Consider the following 22,127-nt stretch of genomic DNA (forward strand, 5'->3'; position numbering starts at 1 on the left):
CATACTTCATTTACCTGGAGTGGTCTAAATTAGTCCGGAGTGCATAAGCATGTCACTCAAGCTTTCTGGACACCTGCTGAACAAATTCGCTCAAAGAGCACACATACACACAAATGCACTCGGAGCAAGATCCTAAAATATGTCCTGCAGTCTGTTTCTGCCATATGGCTTATAATATTGTAGTGAAGTGTAGCAAGTCTAAATGAAAATTCACCCAAGATTATCTAATTAAGCAGGTGTGAAAGGAGCTTAATTCAAGATGGCTTTGGCAGCTCTCACCAGTCTATGTTCAGTGCTATGAAGCAACAGTTCATTCAGCTGGAAGATGTGAATTTTTTTAAATTTTTTTTTTTTTTAAGCTGGGGACCAAGTCGCACGTTTCCATTTCTCTTCAAAAGAAGATGTCAGAAGTGGTCTCGAGTTATAAAAGGTAGTGGTTTTATTAGCCACTGCTAGCCTGTGGGGAGCTTTTTGTTGCAGAGTGACAGGGGACTTAATAATGAAGCTCTCTAACCCAATCAACCCTGAATCAATGGAGCCCCTCTTTCCCTTCTTTGTCCCTCTCCTGTTCCCCCTACAGTGCCACTGCATTCCCAGCCTGGCGGGGCAGTGTCTCCGGGCCAGGGCCATGTCACGCACCCCTTCTGGCCCCAAACAACCATGGTGGGGGGGTCAGGGGTTCAAGTGCTCCCCATGGGGCAGTGCATTGGATGCCTAGTGACTCTCGGCCCCAACCACTGTCAACACTGGCAATTAATTTCTAATGAGAACAAAAGTAGCTCACCTCATATCTAGTCGTTTGGTTCACTGTTACTGCCCCATTCCCATTTTCCCTTTCTTCCACACCGGCTTTAAAGCAGGGGCGAGGATAGTCTCTGTTGGCTCAGCGCTGATAGTGAAGCGCTCAGAGAACATTCCTTGCGTGCTGCACAGAGGTTGAGTGTAGATTTTATGGGCTGTGTTTCTGCTAGTTCCACAAATACCTGTGGTTCATGTGCATGCTGTAGAAGCTTAACCCCTTCTCATGTGTGACATCTGAAATACAGCTGCTGGTTATATGATGGTATTACAAAGGCCTCTCTGCTACTGTATATCCCAATAACTGGGAAATCTTGAACAAATCTGCAGCTGGGTCTTCTTTTATTTTCGTCTTGCGCTTGTGTCTCATCAAATTAGCTAGGTATTTAATTTGCCTTTAAAAGCACATACTGACATTTTGGAAAATTCATTTATTGGTTTCTATCAAGAGTTCAAGTTAGCAGATCGATGTAAATTTCATTTGTATGCACCTAATATGGAAATAAGACTTGGATGGATTTTCCATAGGTTATCACTGAGGCTAGAAACGGAGGGAACAGCTAGTCTCGCTGAAAAGTAAAATGATTAGCTACATGGTACAATTTATCACATGGCTAATTTGTCTTACTAAGCAGCACAGATTGCATATTTTTGGCTAGAAAGATCATTTCCTTCAGGATTTTTCTTTTTAAAACTACCTTACTTTATATATACTTACAAATTAGTAGACTCGGAAGGTGTTATATACCAACAGGCACCTTTCTGACTGTGTGTGGGATTTATTTCAGGACTTGGGTTTGCTGGTCTAGATGCATATTTTCTAACATCATGTAAGAAATAAGCATCTGTGTTTATAATGCTTTAAAACACCCATTTTCTATACTTTTATATTGAGGATATGCTATGAGTGTTGTGCTTTTGTTGCCATCCTGCAAAATGTATTTATTTATTTTTTTGAGAAAACATAACAGAAGACTTGTGCTTTTGCATGCCTAAAATACATTTAATGCTTACTCTCTTCAGAGCTGTTTTAAAGTTAAATTAATATAGATTCTTTAACATGTTGTAGTTAAAGGAAACCAAAGAGTCGTCCTACCCATTCAAAGGTACTTAAAGCGCAGTATCCGTGTGTTGTGGTTGTGGCTGGTCAGTGCATCTGTGATCTGTATTGATAAGATTTCCTGAGGGGAAACAATTGTGTGAAATGCAGGAAGCCATTAGGAAGCCAGGGACTCATGTCTCTCCCTGCTGAGTAAATAGTGCTTGGGCCTCCCCGATTTCATCCACTTTTGAATGAGCCCAGCACTTGTAACAATAAAGGCAGGAAATGAACTGTACTCACACAGAAGCGTGCAGGATGCTCATTGTGTTCCTAATTGACCAAACTAGGTTGGGTGATGAAAGCAGACTTTTTTTCCCCCTTTGTTGGACAAAAATAACTCAAAGGTAGCATACAGTAGGTGTGGTCGAACAAGCAGCTAATGAGGCGGTATTTCATTTCAGCATAGTTTCATTTATTTATTTATTTATTTTTAGATCATTTTGGGCTGTTGTGGCCACGTCCTAACTGACCCAGTTTGTGTGAAATGGGACCTCACAGCTCGGACCCATGACTGCCCAATGTTGCCTGGTATTGCTTACATGTGCACATACACGAGCAATGGAGAAAAAATAATAAAAAGTAGTGCATAGGAGAGAGCAGACGTGTCAGCACTTGGTACCTCATGTGCTGTGTGAAAACAATCACTCCCCACTTTCAGCTTGCTTATGATTTCCTAAGCTCATCTGGCTGCAACATCCTTGTTTTTTCTCTGTGGAAGGCAGCCATGACTCTCACCCAGACAGTATTACTTAAGTTGTCACCTGAGAAGCCCTCCTGGGGAAAGTTGTTTTGTCCTTGAGTGTAGACCATAAGCGTATTTAGGCTGATCTGTATTCAGGGGAGATTGGTAATGTAGTAGGGATTGAGGTTATGCCTCCTACCAGTCCTGCCTCTCCTAAGACAAAATTCAGCGTGTGTGTGTCTGTGTTGTGTGTGTGTGTGTGTCAGCACGCGCACTTTTAGCCATTAGCCTTTTCTTTCTGTGAACATTGGCTATGCACTAAGGTAATTGTAAACCAAGAATCAAATAAACCAGTTTCTAAATGGCCATTTTGGTTTCATTGTTGGGTAAAGAATGTGCGGCTCTCTGGCCCACTTTTTGTGCTCGGCATAATTGATATTTGCTTTACCCCTAGATTAAGTGACAGCTAAGCAGGTTAGCATTGAGGATTTTCCCCGATTAATTCCAAGAGTCCAATCTGAGCGGGCTGGCCACGCTCCCTGTATCATCCCGAACGTCTGCCTTACCTGGGATTTACTAGCATATGAAAGGGAAATGAGATCAGAGGTGATAAATCCTGCAGCAAAGCCTCCCTCAGTGAAAATGAGATGCCCACATGGTATTGTCTGTCAGCAGGTGCCCCTGCTCTCATTTCTGATAAATTGATTTTGAACATTCAGGTGATGGGAAGTGGGGTAGCCCTACTGAGTGCAGGCTTTTTCCCCCCTTTGTATTGTGCCTTGTAAAGCTATATGCTCCGGTCTGGCTGTCTTCCTTTTGTTGCAGTAGAGCCCCATTGTAGTGGTTACTCATTCACACCATGTCCACACACTGTTAGGTTCCCCCTATCCCAGCAGATTTGCAAGCAAGTAATTTAGGGGTTGTTAAGTGATTTAGCATCTGTCTTTGATAGGACCCTAGTGAGCCACAACTGCCACCCCCCTTTCCGCCCATCGCTGTCTGTGCCTGTGGCGTCAAGGCCTGCGTTTGAATTTCAATCAGCCCTGGATACATTGTTGTGTTTATTTGAGGGGGATGGGTTGGATGGGGTGTCAGTAGTAGTAGTAACTGACTGTGTGTGTGTCAATCAAATATTCAGCGTGACCAATGGGCAGCTCAATGGAGGCTAGTCGGTGTGTTCTCTGGGGGGCACACGTCAGTTCTTTAGTTGACTGGCGCCACCCTCCCTTCCTCGTCATCCTCCTTCCACAACACAAACGCAGGCGGTGCAATCAATAACGGCCTCACCCTCCTCCTCCTTCTACCACCCTACCTCCCCCCTGCTCCAACCTCTCTTCTCTGCTTTCTATCTATCAGCACAGTGTTTGATGTTGCTTCATCATTCTCTGTCAACCCCCCCGACACCTTGATGTGTGTAATTGTGTTAGATTTGTCAGGGTGGCATAGTTATTTGGCCCGGCCCAGCTGGTATTAAGCCAAAGGGCGTTATTCCACGTACCTGCAACCCAGGCATTAGTTGTAAAATATCCGTGGCGTCTCATTTTATTTCAATGTGGCATTTTGCAGTTGTGGTTCACTTGGTTCTCCCAGTATCCTAAGGTACGTTCCGTCCTTTATTAAGGACCATTTTGCATTTTCTGATTTCCATTGTTCCCAACTCGCTCTGCTTCTTCCCTCTCACCAGGCAGTGAGGCATAAGCGATCTCGCATTAAAAATCAAACCCCACAGCAGATTGGTTGTAGGAAATGAGAGGAATTGATGGGGGGGGGTGGAGAGAAAGAAGTCTCACACATAAACCAGTCAGACAGATGCCAGCATCATAGTAAGGCTGTGAAAAATTGCTTGGAAAAAATGTATCATTGGACATTTCTGGCACTGATTTTTCATTAGCACCTTATTTCTTAAAGACTGCACTCAGTGTGAAAATATTTGACAGTAACCGTTCTTATTTCCCTCCCCCCCAGAGGAAAACTGGCATTGCTTTCCAAATATCTGTTTGGAAAGGAATGCAGTTGCATTTGTTTCGGATGTAAAGATCACTGTGTTAGTGTGGAGGCTGCGTGAGTAGACGCACAATGGAATCAGATCTTTATTTGAAAAAAATGTTTTTTTTATTGGAAACCTTACCAGTGACGCTCCCAATTCATTATCTTCATCTTCGTTTCATCAAATCGCTTCATCAAACAATCCTCGTCTCCTAATGTAACACTGGCTAATTTCATTTTGCGAGGCTTTTCTGTGCAACCTGTTGTGCGAGGAAAATCTAATCAATACATTTGTTTCGTGAGAAACAGTGGGGGGATGTAGTGCGAGAGGGGGAAAGATGGTGCGCACAGGAGACTGTGCAATGAGGAAGACTTAAGAGGCACTCTGAGAGAATCCGTCCTTGTCGATTATGCACGCGCTACAACCTTGACAGCCACATTAGATCTCTTTCTCCATACACCAAACTACCATTAATAATGGATACATCTTTCTAGTTCTTTTTGCTTTCCTCTTCCCCTCCCCCCAGTATTGGCCCTTAAGGCGTCTACCCCTCTTTCCCTACCTCCATCCTGTCCTACTCTCCCCTTTCCCCCTGTCCCCCCACCGTTTCAGCTGCGAGCCCGCTACCCAGGAGCCATGGCAGGTGTGCATACATCTTACATGGTGCTGGCCACACAGCCTGCAGCACCCAAACAGTCATAATCAGACAGGCACACCCACCTGCTTGAGAAAGACCACTGTTGAATAGTTGAGCGTGTTTGCTTTCCCCTTTTTGTAGCGGTTCATGTTATTGGGGTTTAGATGAGGACATTAGCCTGGTTTTGTTTCTCCTGACAGAAGCCCACAGACGGTGACAAATGAATATCACACAAATTCTGCAAAGACACTGAGGATGAAACGGCACATACAATCTATTGTTAACACTCATCTGCAAGCACAGTGGTAAAAGGTGTGTTTTATTAATATTATTTGCTGTTTGATTGTCACTTTTCGCATCGCACTTATCATCCGATCCAAGATAACGGCCTCTAAAACACAAGCCTGATGTTTATCATCAGTTTTATCTGAATCTAGAATTGTAGGAGTCGCACAAAAGAGAAAAAAAAGGAAAAAACAGCACACAATAGCCCAAACTGTAATACACAATCAGTAGGTGATCAGCAGTCAGCAGCTTGGAGTGAATCAGGATCTGCTTCATTGTCAGGTATGTTTAATAGTGTGTCAATCAGCTCATTTATTTGTCCTCTTCATCGTTAGGCCAAAATTGACACCTCATCAAATAATCATTTATTGTGTTTCCCCATTTTACCAGGTATTACAGAAGCTTTTCTAAAACATTTATTATGCATACTACATTTTATTCTGATGGGATTTGTTTTTTAAATTTAGACTGTAGAGTCAGCAAGTTTTTTTTTTTTTTTTTTTTTTTTTTAATGGTTGTTTTTTAAAAAACAGAGCCACGGTAGGGGATGGTTAAGATTTATCGGTTAAATAATAAATAAATTGTTAGCTACAGGAGTATTTGTGTGTTTAATTCAACTTTTCACAGTTTGCGAACCACCATTTAAAAAAAAAAAACAAAAAAAAACAAAAAAAAACTAGAAGAACCAATGTTGCTAACTACCTTTTGTTGAACTGGTAAAATGTTTATGGCACAGCGAGATTAGATGCTGCTGTACAACACCCAAAGACAAAACTACTGCAGCTTTCATTTTGGCTGCATTCCCCCTAATAAATGGACAATAATTAAACTTAAGGGCAAAGTGTATACCAGCTTAACCGATGTATGTGCAGAGTGGGTTGAGAGCGGGTAGGGTGTGTATTGCTTCTGCTGGAGACGCCGCTCATTACACACTAGAGTTTTGTGCAAGCTAATCTGCCTGAATCTTAGTTTTTTAGCATGAGCTGATGGCGCATATGAACCCTAAGACTTGTCAATGCATTTAATTCAGTGTGTGATGTGCATGGCTGCCACATTGCATAGATCTCTCATGCACATAACTCCTCATGTAATTGCTTTCATGGGATGATAGGGGATAATAGCATGCATTCAGTGCATTTTTGCATTTAAAAGGCACTAATGCAAAACAAATCCTCCCACCATGAAAAAATAAGAAAATGGGACCTCTCTGTTTAGTGCAGTAGCTTTATGTCGTAACATTAATTCCTGTGGAGGCAGTACTGGCCTCCCAAAAACTCTTCTCTAGTGGTTATCTCAATTTGTTTGGCATATTTAAGAGGATAAACCTGTCCATACCTAAGCTAAAAGAGGCATGAGAAGAGATGATGCTGCGCAAGGAATGTAAACCTCTTTTAGCTTAAAATTTTATTGTCATGGCCCAACAGTAAACGGATAACGTGGTATTGGTGTTTCCTTGGTTTACGCATGCTCTGACGGGCTCTAACCATGCGATGACTGGTGAATGGTCTGCTATTTAGCGTACTGTGACAGCAGCATCCCCACATTTAGTGGCTGCATTTATGGCTTTCTGAAATTGTCACTCAGACATGATGTGTATTGAGTGTCTCTGTTGACAGGTGCTATATTTCCTTTCAAAGATGTAACCAAACACAACACCATAAACTGGGCTTGTTTGGATCCTATTGTCATGGATTGTCACGGTCAAACCACAATACAATAATAAAAAAAAAATCAATGAAAAAGTTGAGCGGAGGGTGGCGTTACACCCACTTGACAGATTAAGGGCAGGTTTACAATCCTCACATGGCAGGAATCATCTTCCCTTCCCACTTCTCTGGGATTATCCTCTTCTTCTTTAACTCTGTATGTTTTCTACTGTATTTGGGAAGCCATTTGTGTAGTTTAAGTACTGTAGGCTGTTATGTTGCTGAGTAGGATAGTAAGAGTTCCCACTGAAGTGGTGACTTATGGCCTTATTGGTTTAGGTTTACTCAGAGGTCTCACACTCTGCTGACCATATGATCAACCCTCACTGTGTCTGTGAGAAACGCTGTCAGTCGAGCCTTCTACGAAGAAACAGCTTCTCAATTGCCGCTGAATAATTGGTGACCTTTTTCTCTGAGGTTCACAGCAGCACACTGTGGAGACCAACCCTGTGTGTGTCTGTCAGATTAACACAGTTGTGTATGTGCCTTTGTGCTGAAGCGAGAGGATGCCATAAAGACGGCCGTTGAGGGTTTCGGTCTAGAAGCTGGGAGTGTTGTCTGTTGGAATTTGCTTTCCTTTTCCTCATGGGAGCGTCTTCCACTTCCCACCCGAGGCGATCTGTCTTCCTGTCATCTTATTGATCCCCTCCAATCCTCATTAATATGGGGAAAAGGCCACCGAGCCTGAGATGTGGGGCTAGTAGCTTCTGTTTGACATTGAGAAGGTGCATGAGTGAAATGGAAGAAATGATTCATCTAGCAAAGAATTATATTCTTTGAGCCAGGCTACCTTCCATCTCTCCTCTTGGAAAATGTCTGCCTCCCAGGGAAGGCTTTTATGAAAAGCACTGCACTTAGGCACGGTGTAAATAAAACTGCAATATCATGTCTGCACAGCCAGCCACGCAGGTGTGCTGGAGATTTTTGACCTTGTGAGCATGGATGACAAAACCCTTTTGAAGAAAAGGGTTCGCAGAAACAAGGGATTTTAATCTTTTAGCATCAAGTGGCCTTGCTGAGCTCAAGTCTGCTCAGAATCACTCCAGTGAATGTCAGCTCGGTATTTAGCTGCATACACTCTCCCTCTGTAATTTGCTTAGAAAACGGGGATCGGGAAGCAGTTTCAGGTGCATTTTGATTTGTTGAGCTGGCTGAAAATTGAACATATTTCAAATCCACTCAAGATGCTGCATGTGGTTTTTCTTTTCTTTTTTTCTCCCCCGTCCGTCGTTTTATTTTAATTTGCACTTCATTTACATTCATATTGAATTTGTTGTGTGCCATATGCTCCCTGACGTTGTCATGGGATACAAGCCAGACTGATCATTTCCTTTTCGGAGGCAGCTGAGCACATTCATTTGTATTTGTTTAAAGTGATGAGATAAGGAGAGCAAAAGTCTCCCCTCAAGCAATGGGTAAATGTTGGCTAGAATTAAAATGTTAACATTGTGCACTATTACATTTCTGCTTGACACATGCGGGCTGCCAACAGGTATCCTTCAATATAATATCATGCCAACATGCAAAAGGTTGTAGTCTGTGGAGAAGGAATGGACAGTTTGCTTGGATCCCATGTCAAACGAGCAGCTGGAGCTTTTGCAGTGTTCCTCTGGCTCGATCCAGGCTTGTTTGAAAATCTCTGCATGTGTTCACTATAAACCAGAAGTGAAAATGACTGTTTTTGATACACAATAAAATGCCCTTGGAGGCCATGTCCAACACACTTGCCAGGCAGCGCTGGCACAATCAAGAGACTTCTGCTCAGTAATTTACAGCAAAGCTTTTTTCCTTCAACCTGGGACGGCCTGGCAACATTTCTTTATTCATCCCCCTCCTGAACTTGTTAGTAAATCACGGCCATTGTGAGGTGCCAGAGAAATTGTCCATTAATAAGCACTATGCCTAGTCAAGTGGCACAAGAAGCGCAAGGGTCAGGCCCGCCTTCCAATCATTATACCTCATCCACTTCCTAGTAAAAGGCCCCTAGCTGCTCAGCTACAGGTCGCCATGGAGACCCAGGACGGGGAGTAGAGTGTGGGGTGGGGGTTGCTGGGTTGGAGAGCACCGCAGACGACCATTAGCAGCCCATTCTATGGTAATTAATGATCATCCCACTGGCTCCAAATCAGGGCCTGCAGAAAAACAGACAAGTCTGCTCTCTCAGAGCAAATGTCACAGTGGAAAGAACTGTGTCAGTGGACTGGAGAGGGCAGCCGAGGGTTTTTTTTCTCTCTTTTTAAAATAAATTGATGGAAAATGGTGACATGATGATGACTGCACAAGTGGAATGGAAAAGTAATGGCTGTGTAAGTGACTTATATGTTAGATGGTTGGGTGGGTCGGGGCTGTGGAAAGAAATAATCGTTCGGTTTTACATAAGCATCCTTCAAAACATCCCACTTCACAAGAACAGAATAATTAACAAGAAGATTGCCGTTTCCACTCTTTCACTTACTTGACACATTTGACTGGTGTCTATCCCCTTCTGCTAAAATAATCACTTGTCTAATCGAATTATGAGCACTGTTAACATTGCAAATATGAAGCCCACGTTATTGGTTTTCTAATCAAATCTGAGGTCTGCTTGCCCTTAGGGGATTCTCAGTCAGCAGACAAGCAAGGCAGCCAATCAACCAGGCGCAGCGGCTTTGAAGTGCCGGCAGACCAAAACTACCCATCTCCCCCTCGTCCTTTCCTCGAGTAAATAGCCCCTCTCCACAACCGAATTCGCATATACCCAGACACAAAAGCAATTCTGTGGGCAACTGGAAATGCAAAACAAATGCCACACAGATGCCCATGTTTGACGATGCTGATGGAAGTAGACAAGAACATGGGGGAGCACGCTTAACACACAGCGCACACAACAGAACAATTGGTGGCACGCAAGCAAACACCGGCGCCACATTCACGGGCCAATGCTGCTCTCCCTGACAAGCATGATGTGTGTGTGCTCACAAAGTCTGGGCACATAACCCACGCTGACACTACACCTTTATCACACAGACACACTGGGCGGATTAAAAGACGTTGTGCCAGATTCATATGCAGGTCGAAGGCAGGAGTATGATTGCATCAGTGCATAATTGCCTGGTGTTTCTGAAGTACACTGATTCCTACAAGACAAGCATTCAGCAACTTAAGGTGACAGGTTTATCCTTCTCTTACAAGTTTTAAGGACGGGAAGGAAAAAACAAAAGTTCTGACAGCTTTGTGGTGCATTTAGTGTGGGGCTTGTGAGCTGGCCCGCTCACATGCCAACTGTCCGTGTGTTCCATGCAAATGACGGGTGACCAAAGTAGACACACGGAGGTTTTTTTGGGGCAGCTGCCATGTATGTTTTCGCGACCAACGTAGCAACGGTCAGCAGCCTGTAGCAACCAGTTGCCATCTGTTGGGAGCTGGTGGTTGCCATGGGGTTGCCGACTTGTCTTTGGGCCTTTTGTGAGTGAAGCCTAACAATTATTGCCTTCCCCAAGTGGAACTGCATGTGAAAATGCAGTTGTCTGACATGCATTAAACGGTCTTTACCCTGCCTGTTCCTCAGTATGAAGTTTATGCGATGTTTAATTGCACCCATGTAAAAGTTGTGCAGGTAACCAATGACCCCCCCCCAAAAAAAAAAAAATAAATAAAATAAATAAAATTAAAGCGTATTTTTAGCTGTAAGTGTGTGTAAAGCAAACTGCCTCCTGTTTCGTGTGTGTGCACTGACTGCATATAAGGAAGGGCAACTGTGGACAGTGTCCTGGTGTAATTCACTCATTCCACGCTGTCTTGCAGTTCCTTATGGCCTCATACAGGAAGTCCAGTTAATGTCACAAGCTTTGGTTGTTGTTATTCTAGACATTCCTTCTAAGGCATGCTGCATCCTCGTCTGTGCCATGGCAGCGAATTCTAGCATGTCTGTCACCCACCGACTCATCCCAGGGGCGCTATCAGTGCTCAGCCTCTCACAGGCATGCATGTACACACTGCGTCCCACTCTCCTAATCCTTCTCTTCCTCCCCTCGCTCTCTCTCTCTCCTCCTCTTCTGCCTGCAATTCCTGTTTATCTCCCTTGCTCTGCCTTTGCTTTACCTTCCCTGTCCTCACTCCTCTCTTCTCCACCTTCTTTGCTATCAAAGGCGGTGGAGAGTATTATCACCTCGAACCATCCTCTCTGTCGCTGGGCTAATGCAGTCCAAACCACACACGCGCAAAGGCACAGAAATGGAAATAAAGTATATACAGAGGAAAAAGAGAGAAGCCTTATCAGCACCCACTGGCTTCAGACCCTCAATTAATTTTGCCATTAACCGAATCCCATTACTCCCACTGCTATTACACAGCCATGACGTCTCACCCTCACTGGTGGAAGACGCTGCCAACACACATGTATTATGCTCTGCCTTACACACCGATGCCAGTTCTGTCTTTTCCAACTGACATCCATTTACATCCTAATGATGGAAGCAAATCCCAGTGCGGTCATGTGACCTGTCACCCTTCCTTGCGAGTCACTGAGCATGTACAGCTCTGCACAGCCCCATCTGCCACCAAATATGAGAGCAGAGGTGTGATGGATAGGGATGCAGACAGGGAACGGCGGTGAAGTACAGGTGAGGAATAAGAAAAGGAAAGCAACAGGGTTATTAAGTGATAAGAGAGTGCATACCGCAGAGATGAGGTGAAAGAAATGGAGAATTGGGATTCTACCCACATCTCTACTTTTCTTTTTTCTTTTTTTGACCCGCTCACAATCTGATGTGTTACTGTGGCCCCTGGGCTACACAGGGACCAGTGGTGAAGCTGTTTACTAGACTCAACGGCTCATTTCCTTTTGAGGGAATCGCTTGTAGCCCAGCCCCTCACATGCCTGATACCGATTTCTCTCCTGCCGTTCACCCTTGCCTGTGTCTGCAGCTCTCTCCCCATCTCACCACAATGTTCTCTGCCACAGCAGGCTGTGGTGCAGAGTAACTCGACTCCATTTTGAAACCCAAGTGCTCTTGTTTTGACTTTCCGACTCGCGGAGAAAGTGATCTTGGCTGCAGGGCAGAGAGGGACAGAGTCGCTTTCAGAGGGAATTTAAACTTCCTGGGTTTGAATTTCAAATACTGCTGATTTTGTTATTGTTTCTGAGTTACTAATTTATCTTCTGTGCCTTTCTGTTTGGCTTTTTTTCACACCCATCTGGTATAAAAATTTCTTTTCTGTATTTGCAGATAAACCTGCTTGCTAAGCACTCTGCGGTTTTCAGTGAGCTGCGTGCGTTGCTGTGTACTCGTAGCTTACGGGTTCGAGTCTGGTTCAGAGCTTACACTGCGCAGTAGATCATCCCCGCATCACACTGGAAATAGTACAAAGCCAGGGTGCCCTGATGGTGCATTTGGCTCAGCCGTGTCCATATTTTTCTGAGACCCCTGGTGATTGAATCCAACCCAGGATGTTGGCTTTTAGAAATGTGTAATTATAGTGAAATTGGTGTTTTGATGTTTGTATTACAACAAGAATGAATATTTAAAAAACAAAACAAAACTGAAGGCAGCTTTTAAGGAAGCATTGCAGATAAAAGCTGCCTTCAGACCAAACAGTTGTGGGGACTACCTGGGGGTAAGTACCCCCTGAGGAGGATCCCTGGGAACCGTATAGCTTCCAAGCCTTTTGTTTTCCCACTGATAATAGAAACTCTAAAGTGATGTAATAGGAAGCCAGTGGTAATGCAATGTCACCTCTTTATATTCTCTTTTGTTTTCCTGTTATCCTACTTCAACTTCTTGATTTTCTACATTGCTTAGCGACGGGTTGCCTGCTTAACAGCAAAAAAACCAGAACAGCTAGCGAGAGATGTGCATATGTTGTTCTCATGAGTCAGTATTGAGTTCAATTTCCTCCCTTTTACTGGCTAACATTAAGACATGTTGGCATGCTTCTGCTGTACCAGGTGCTGATTCTGTATTCAAGTGTTTGACCAGTCGATGTTAACTTCATTTTGGACACAGCTGATCTATGTCGCTTTAGGCTTGCTCTAAAAACAGAGTTCCCGGCAACAAAAGCAAACGTCAGCAGCTGCTTTAACTGTGAAAAACCTCCTAAATATGTAGTACTCTGCTCAATCTGACAAAGTTGAGAAAACACACGAATCTCTAATCCATCCTGCTAATATCATATCCCACTCTATCGTAACATCCCATTGCCTCTGTTCTCCTCAGTCACTCACCTTCCTATGTAGTACACGCTGTATATATACATGTGTGTTTTTTAGTACCTTCACCCCTCCTTCCCCTACCCTGACCCCTAATTCTGTGTCTCTCTGTCCTCCCCACCCTTGCCCAGGGGGCTCCATAAATATCATTTCATCCTGTGGAGCCGCTGACACGCTGCAAAGGGCCTACGATAAATAATTCACTCCCTCGGTGCAGCGCAGGCAGACTCCCCCTGCTTAGGAATTCAGCATGAGCGTGTGTACATTAGGGTGGAAGGGCTTGTGTTGGTGGTGATAGTACACACAGCTATACCGGGTCAACGTATGCTACATACTAACACAGAGCTATATAAAGGATTCAGATGATTTAGCATAGGGTGCAGACTACATTAGTTCTTCACATTGATCTTCTCTCACTGACTGCTGGTCAAGCACACCAAAATGTCTCGCCTCATTCAAATGCCGATGTTTCCTATACATGTGGTATTTTTTCTAGCCAGCATCAGGCCAGCACACTTTTTTCTTCCTCTGTGGTTCACAGCATGCTGAATTAGGTTGATCTAGAGGATTGTGCATGGACTATCACCTGCCCTCTTTTAGTACTAGCGCACTGATTTATTGATGATGCTCAGGATTATTAATGCCAGTAGCCTGCTCTTTGCTTACTGAGCTGGCATGAGAGTCAGGCCTCCCAGTATCTAAGGGCCTAGTGATGGAGAGTGGCAGACAATGGAGAAGAAACAGAAGTCAGCGGGCTTTCTGTGGAAGCTTTGAGTCAAGAGTGAGAAAGCCGCGCCAGTCGTCATTGCACGGTTTTGTAGTACAAGTCGGGGAACGGTGACAGACACTTTTCATTTGGTAGTTGGATCTTCCCTCCTTTCTTTCATTCTTTTATTTCCTTACTTGACTAAATGTGAGATGGTGTAAGGGTGTGTGAGTGACAGGACTGAGAAGGAATGGAGGCACTGAAAGTCTGTCTTCTGTCAGAGTACGTGATTAATGCTATATGTGTGTGCATCCTTATATCTGTATGTGGTCTACTGAGAGTTGTGTGTGTCTATACCACTATTTGTTCTTGTAGTTTTTGCCTGCCCTCGGCTTCACGTGGGGAATGGTTAGTACGTTCTTGTCCACAGCCCATTCGCTTTGAACTTAAAAAGCTTTGGTTCAATTCAAGTCTTTTCAAATATTTCCGAGGCGTGTCTGTCTTGAGAGCTGTGCGTCTTTATCGACTGAACTGCAGGTAAGCTCGGTTGCTGGTACTTCCACCTAGATAGATTTTTGGTTGTTTTGTAACTACTGTACATAATTTGAGTCTTATTAGTGTGTTTCAGCAGCCCCCGTTTGCTCAAGCTCCTCGCCACTCACTGGTGTAGCTCTTTGCGCTAACAACAGTGTTTTCTTGTTTGTCAGACGCTTGAATGAACGCTACTCCAATAACACATAAACACACACTTTACTGGCCCACTCGAGCTCCTAATAAACGTAGCAACAGGAAGAAGTGACGAGCACAGTGGCTGGAGGAGGGCAGAGGGCACTATTGTTTGTCTCCTCCTCACCCTCCAACCCTCCAACCCTCCACCCGTTCTAATGGATGCCAAGGAAGGAGAGAGAGGCTGGGATTTGATTAGCCTCAAGCTGCAGCGTCTAATTGCCCCTTCCACCAAAGCTCTTCCATATTGAAATGATTTATTCATCATCAAGCTCCAAACGTTCCCTTGAAATGGGCTGCCAGAAAGCAGGATGCTCGATCCTTTGCTCCCCTGCCTTACACTATTGTCTCTGTCATCGGAGAGCATAATGGGCGGGATGTTGCCATTGCTAGAAGGATGTAGGTTGGATGTTTACGGCTATGGTAATGGCAGGCAGTACCATTGTTAAACATTCATTATGTGAAGACTGTCTTGGCAAAGTGGAGAAATAATGCCCCGTGTGCTGCTGCTGTGCCTGCCCTATGCCACTGTATCATCTGTAGTAGTCGTGGCAGGCCCCCGGACCATAATGGAACAACTGTTTAAAACACAAGTGTGTTTTCTCTGTATTTAATTTACATGGCAAATGTGCTTTTTGTCAACCCCAAGGGTTTATTTAAAGAAACCATACATCTTCAGCTTTAATAGACTGCTGGAGCTGTTCCCCCTTTCATCCCTAAGCTAAGCAAGTTTGTTAAAATACTTGCATCTAAAAATGCTCGGGGAAACTTTTAATCTTAGTGCTTTGCATCTACAAATCAGCCTGCTCTTCTCCCTTATCCAAGAACACATTTCAGCACCAGTGGGGCTAAAATCACTGTCAATCCTGAGCCGAAGAGCCTCTTACATAGTTAAATATGCTCTTTAAGGAAGCCTTTCAGCTTAGCTTTTGATATTTAAGCACAAGCAGGCAGTTGCATCGATTATGAGTTATGAGCGGTGGACATTAGTTGGTTTCACTGGGCGGCCTGAGAGAAATGCGCTAAGGTTCTTACACACAGTTCCTGTTTAACTGTTTTCATTTAACCCTCTTCCAACCACCCTGAACATCAGTATGCCACCTTAATGTCATTCCGAATGAGCAGCCCCTCAGAGGATCACTTTAACACCTAAGCAAATTGGCTTTCAACAGAGTTATATTAATATGTTATTGGCCACCGGCGAGCAGTAGGTTAAATATAGGATGCTGGTGGTGTGGGGCTATCGAGGTGACCCTGTTACTATTCAAAGGGAAACAAGAACCCCGAGTACTTTGGCCCCGTAGACTTGCTCTTCTGGCTTGCATGTAGGCCAGTTGTGCTTCTGTTGTGCACAAAGACTGACCATATGTAGTGTCAAAGTTCTGCCTGCCGTGCAGTTTTTTTTCTCATCCCGATTGCAGCATAACCTAAAGTCTGGGTCAGCCAACAGGCACAAGTGTGGAATGAAGTTCTGAGAAAAAGCATGTGTTTGTCCCTTGTATTTTCATCAAGTGTTGTTTCTCTCTGACCCGCTCGGTCCCTCGGCTGTGTGTAGCCCTGCTCCCGTTGACCAGATTAATGCTATTCCACAGGCATTGACTTAATCTCCAAACAGGATTGTTCTAAGCCTTGACGAGGTAATATGGGCTAAACAGATTGCACCGGTGCACAATCAGAGTTACTGTAATGTGACGCTACAAATCTGGGTGCTGTCGCATTAGCACGTTATACCGTAACCTTCGCAGGTTTACAGATTGCGCTATGCTGTTCAGGTGAATTTACTTGTTTACTTTTAATTCATAGGAAATTATTATCTGCCATTGTGTTTTAATCATGCTACAGTGCCATTCAGTGAATGCGATGAGAAGGAGCTGAGAGTATCGGAGAGATGATAAATGCTCATCAAATTGGAATTGTCTCCCACCATCACATTACTGCCTGGAGAGGCTCCATCATCGCAGCCTTAGCTGCCAAGTGCTCACAGAGGATGGAGTGGAGGCTGGAGGGTGGTATTAGGAGGTAGACTGTCCTTTACCTTGAAGTAATGAATTGTGTTACCTTTGAGTTTCTCGGTAAACCCTGTGTGTGATTTAAGTGCAATAACATGTGACCAGCCTCCTGGTTTAAACGGCCTGTGACAGCAGTAATATTGTTATAAATACTTTGGAAAATTCTCTGAAATCACAGAAAAACAGATAACTGGGACATTCGGGGTCTGCGCAGGCTTGTTCTTGTGAGTGTTGTGATTTTTTTTTTTTTTTACCTTAACTGCCTAACTTAACTTAACTGCTGTCTTATATGTAAAACTTTTGTTTCACCATGAGGCTTTTTCTGACAGAATTAATTACCGTCACCTGCCAGTGACAACTACAGCTTCTTGCCTAAAGTTGGCTTGCAGACTTGAGGCCGAGAAGGCCGACTGGAAAATGGGAAACTGAATGGCTATGTGTGCAATTTATTTATGTGTGATTAGTGTCAGCTTTTTTTTTCTTTCCTTTTTTTACATGCTGGTTTACTTGGCTTGAAACAGGCACAGAGAGATGAGGGCTAAATTGATTCTGAACGAGACATAGTGGCTGGTTAATGAATCTGGTTAATTGACTGTGTAAGGGGCTGCCGTAACAGTCAGACAGTTAAGAGCAGCAGCAGCAGCCTGCAGAATCCAGCCAGCTCATCTGTGCATCTGTTGCGTCACTCTGCCCGTATTGATTTTGGTCTTGAAGTCATGACACCTTTGAAATTATTGTAAGCAGAAAAGTATTATTACTGTGATCATGGCAATCATTACTGCTCCATCAGAGGCTGTTGGGTGTCTTGACACTCTTGTAAAGTGATTAGCCTCTTCCCTGAGAATGTAGAAGGGTCCCGCTGGGGATTGCAGACCCCCTTCTCCCTCTTGGGACTTGAACTGACAGTCTTGTGTGACGGCTGGAGACAAAGACCCCCCCCCCCGAAAGAAATTTACAGGCAGCATTACCTAGCGGGCTCTTCCGTTTTGTAGCTACACCCTTGTTCCCCTTCTTTCAGGTGAGACTAGAAGAGTATTTAAAGAGATTGCAGCTTTCATTTCACAGGAAATGAAATGTAGAGCTTCCGACTGCGCAATGACAAAGAAATCCATGGTCCCTGTTCTTAAGCACATGGACGCCCACTCATGCACAGACAGCTTGTACAAACACTGTCTGAGGCATCTCCCTTGGTACTGGCAGGGCTCTCCAGGAGCTGCCGCCTCCTCACAGCTCCTCTTCAGATCATCAACACCTCACAGTGGAGATTTTATTACTCTCTCGATTGTCTGGATCTCAAGCTAGCCTCTGAGTTGCAAAGCACCCCTCCCTGGACTCTCCCAAATCCTCTTTGTTCTTTGTTTGTCAGTTACTACATTTATTCACTTAAGATGTGATACTCCTCGGCTACTGCCCCGTTTTTGTTTTTTTGGGTTTGTTTTTTCTTTTAAATCCCCCCCCCCTTGCTTTCCTCCTTCTTGCTCCCGTTCGCACGTTTCCTCCCACCTTGCTTGCTCAAGTTCAGTAAGCAAACAATCCCACTTCCTCTCAACACCCAGCTTCGTCGCGGTGATTTGCCGTGCTTGTCAGGTCGAATATTGAACGACACTATGGCCCCTGTCAACAAAAGGAAGGCCCCGGAAGCCAGAGGGCCGGCGTTATTTGTGTGTAGGGTGGATTATCTCCCCCACACGCCATTCTGCCTTTTCTCATTGTCTGGCGTGTAACCGGCATGCAGCATGCCGATGCCAGGATGGCTCCCTTGTGGATGCTTTGGTAAAACTCACTTTGGCAAAACAGAATAATTCATGGGGTATTTTTGCACAGACAGCCGAGTTCTACACAGATTCACTGGCATCCTTGTCCACTGACCCTCTGGACAGTGTCCAGCACCATTTTCTTGATTAAACTCTGGGTGAGGAGGGAGAATAGCAAGCGGTGTATGTCACTGTGAGTGTTTCATAAGATGACCTTGTTGGGAGTGCTGTCAGTGATGTTAAACCATTGAACATATGTTCCGAGTTTTTGAGCCCCCTTTTATATCCAGCTCTCATTACTCCATGATGTGCGTCTGTAGCTGCCCGTGTTTTGAATTCAGCACACGCCGTTTATTGTGTCTGATTGTCTGCGTCTGCGTTTGTATGCATAGGGCTCTCTCTCAATCGGACGTACAGTTTTCAAAGAGAGCATTCCAGCTGTGCAGAGACAAAGAACACCCAGATAAAAGGCAGATTTCAAAATGAAGGAGGGCTTTTGGCTAAAAGCAAGCAGCGACCACCGGCATACCCATCCTCCCAACGGCATGATTACGCCATGCTGAGCTGCAGTTGGCCATTGTAATCAATGGCGCAGCAGGTGTCTCGGCCCTCATTGACACAGGTAGTGACGCCTGTACACACATTGCTATATGCAATTTGTCTCAGACGTAACACCTTTGGACACAGAAATTAGGCGTGCGCACCATACACACTGTTTGTTTTACCCTTGGTAATGAGATGCAAATAATCATGCATGGGGAATTGGGGACCTCAGGAGAGGGCAGAGAGGGAGGGGCTGCAACACATGTGTTTTGGCGGTGGGGTATTCTTAGCCAGTAAACCCAGCGCACAAACTGATTTCACGGCAGGGAGTCACATGAGGTATCAAAGGTGTCATGCTAAAATGGGATATCACACCGGCCTGCTGCTGGAAAAATGGGGAGGCATGGCACGGTACTTCTGACACCTCCCGGTATTGGACTGGGGATAGCTGGGGTCCTGCTTTCTTTGGTGGTAGTGCACTGGCCTTGTCAGCTTCTTTGCTTTTAAGACAGTAACTGAAAGCTGCTTCAGATAGGATAATGAGTTGTTTCTGTGCCAGTTTCCTCATATTAAGACATGAGTGATGGATGACAAGAGCGAAAAGGGCTGCGAGTCGGGGGAAACCCACAGAATATCAAAATGCCAGTTGCGGATGTAAAGTGTTTGAGTACTGATTCCCACAAATGCAGTTTTGAATGTGTAGACCTTGTATTTGCATGTGTAGCATATTCATGCAAACATGGATAACAGTCTAAGCCAGGGATGCTTTTCATCCCTCCTAAGGGAGTGAAAACCAACATGACTCCATCACAGTGGAAAGGTTTCAAACCAAACCAGTGAAGTTCCTTTTATCATTTCATACATTTTTTTTAATAACTCCTCCACTTCTTCCTTCACATGTGTAGTCTTCTGTTTCAGCAGTCACTGTGACAAAGGCCTGAGCGCTGACATGTAGAAAGCCCTCTTTGTTGTTGTTGTCTTTTTCTGGGTCCCCCCCCCCAGTTTATACAATGTGACAGTGTCAGTTGTGTGGATTCAAAAGTTAACTAATCTCCCAGACAGTAGCTGTAAATGGTGTGACAGGGCCTCCCTTCTTTCAGTGTCACCCATCTTCCTGCATGTGTAGAAACTGGCATCTTGGTGCTTTGGGACCAACTGCAGTGGCAGACGGTGCATTCAAGGGATGGACTGTGGCATGCTGTTTCTACCATAATCTTGTAAAGGACTCCAAAATACCCCCCACCAGCTCAGCAGATATGCGCCATAATTTTGCATCCAAACCAGTGAACAGCTTGTCTGATATCTTGAATACAGTATCAGAGGATCTGATTAAAAAGGCTGCTGATTTTTTTTCATACTTTGCTCACTAACAGTTTACACTTACACCCTCAGAAGAAACGCTTAATAATATGAAAATGATAATACTGGATTTCTTTTGCTATTTGGATGATGATTTCGGTGCACATTATTTTTATAGTATTGCACAACAATTTGGAAATTAAGCAAATGTGCTTCAGGTACTAACCCCAAAGGAGTTCTGTAAAGTTGGGTCAGTTTATCATCCTGTACTCAGTCCCCTTCTCACACAAGCCTCATGAAATTCATGTTCTCCTTTCCTATTAAAACCGCCTTTCCATATTGACCTTAATATCAGCCCGATTTATGCGCAGAAGATGTCACGGGACACGTGTAATAGAGGAAATTGTTAAACCACACCGGGGAGTCCAAGGAAATTGGAAATCTTCAGTGTCACTTTATTGCGCAACCATCAGTTGTCGAAACATAAACCCTGCACCATATGGCTATTTGTTATTCATTTTGCAGCCTTATTTGATGAAGGGCAGAGCACACAGGGACACATGAGGAAAATGTTACACAGGGGTCTGGACATTTGTCTTGATTTGAGCCAGAGAGAATGTCAAGATGTCTTTTGGTTCCACAGAGCTAATCTAAATGAGATTGACAGTATATTTCGTTTTTCTGTTCATATAAAGTTATATTTATATATAGCGATAAATAGATATAGTGTTTGTTTTACTTGGACTTGTGTACACACAGACTCTCAGTTGGATGTTGTGTTTTTGCTACTACAAGATTTTGCGCTTTAATTAATGATGATGATGGGTACATGTAGTCGTGTGGGTGGGCGAAGGCTTGAAATAAGCAGTGGACGATGCATACTGGTTTTGTAGCCAGTGCAGCTCTCATGTTCGCATTCTGCCATATCCTGTTACGTTCCGTGTGTTCTTTGCATTTACGAGTCACCGTGTTTCAAGCCACCGTGTATGTCTGCATGCTTTGGCATGTTGCATGTTTGTGAGGTGAAAAGTGAAAGAGACTCGAAGACTGGGAAAAGAGTTGCTCAGTCTCTATTCCAACCACCTCCCTCCAATTTATAGCTCTTGGAGGGAGATCTGTCTGACAAGAGGCCTGTAATTAAAGTTAAGAAAAAAAGCCATGTCCAAATGCCCTACAGAGTTTTTTTTTTTTTTTGAAGACTTAAGGGAAGAAAAAGCTTTTCCATCATCGTATTGAAATCTTTCTCTCCCGCTGTAACTCTTACAACTTGAAACTTTACCTCCAGGGACCATTGTCAGTGCATAATATATCACAATGAGCTGAAAAGTTATTACTTGTTGGTGACATGTTGTTTACCAAAATACAATTTTACCATTTGACTGCATTACCAGCTGCAGCCTTAAACATTGCACATCCTTACATTGCAATTTTATGACCTACTGTGTTGGCCGCATACCATTACACATTACGGACCGACGCTGACCTTGTTGATTACTTTGAAAATATAGTCCAAGTGCCTTTTATGTTTAAATTTGACAGCTAGTCAATTAAATTCTGTATAAAAACCCAGAGGCTACAGCTACAGCTCACAGGTCTTTGGGTTCAAGACTAAATCAATGATAAATTCCTTAGACGCCCATTTATATTTATCAGATTTTTTTTTTTTTTTTACGTTTATTTATTATCCGTGATTGATGTCAACAAGC

The 22,127-nt window shown here is 44.0% G+C and overlaps 1 protein-coding gene across 11 annotated transcripts in view; it reads left to right on the plus strand.

Moving 5' to 3' along the window:
• The window catches only part of neo1a (neogenin 1a), a 161,725-nt gene that overhangs the window by 13,541 nt on the left and 126,057 nt on the right, over positions 1-22,127 (plus strand). The window lies entirely within an intron of this gene.

This window comes from Perissodus microlepis, chromosome 1 (genome assembly GCF_051167445.1).
Source record: "Perissodus microlepis isolate ML-2025 ecotype Zambia chromosome 1, ASM5116744v1, whole genome shotgun sequence".
Classification (NCBI taxonomy): Eukaryota; Metazoa; Chordata; class Actinopteri; order Cichliformes; family Cichlidae; genus Perissodus; species Perissodus microlepis.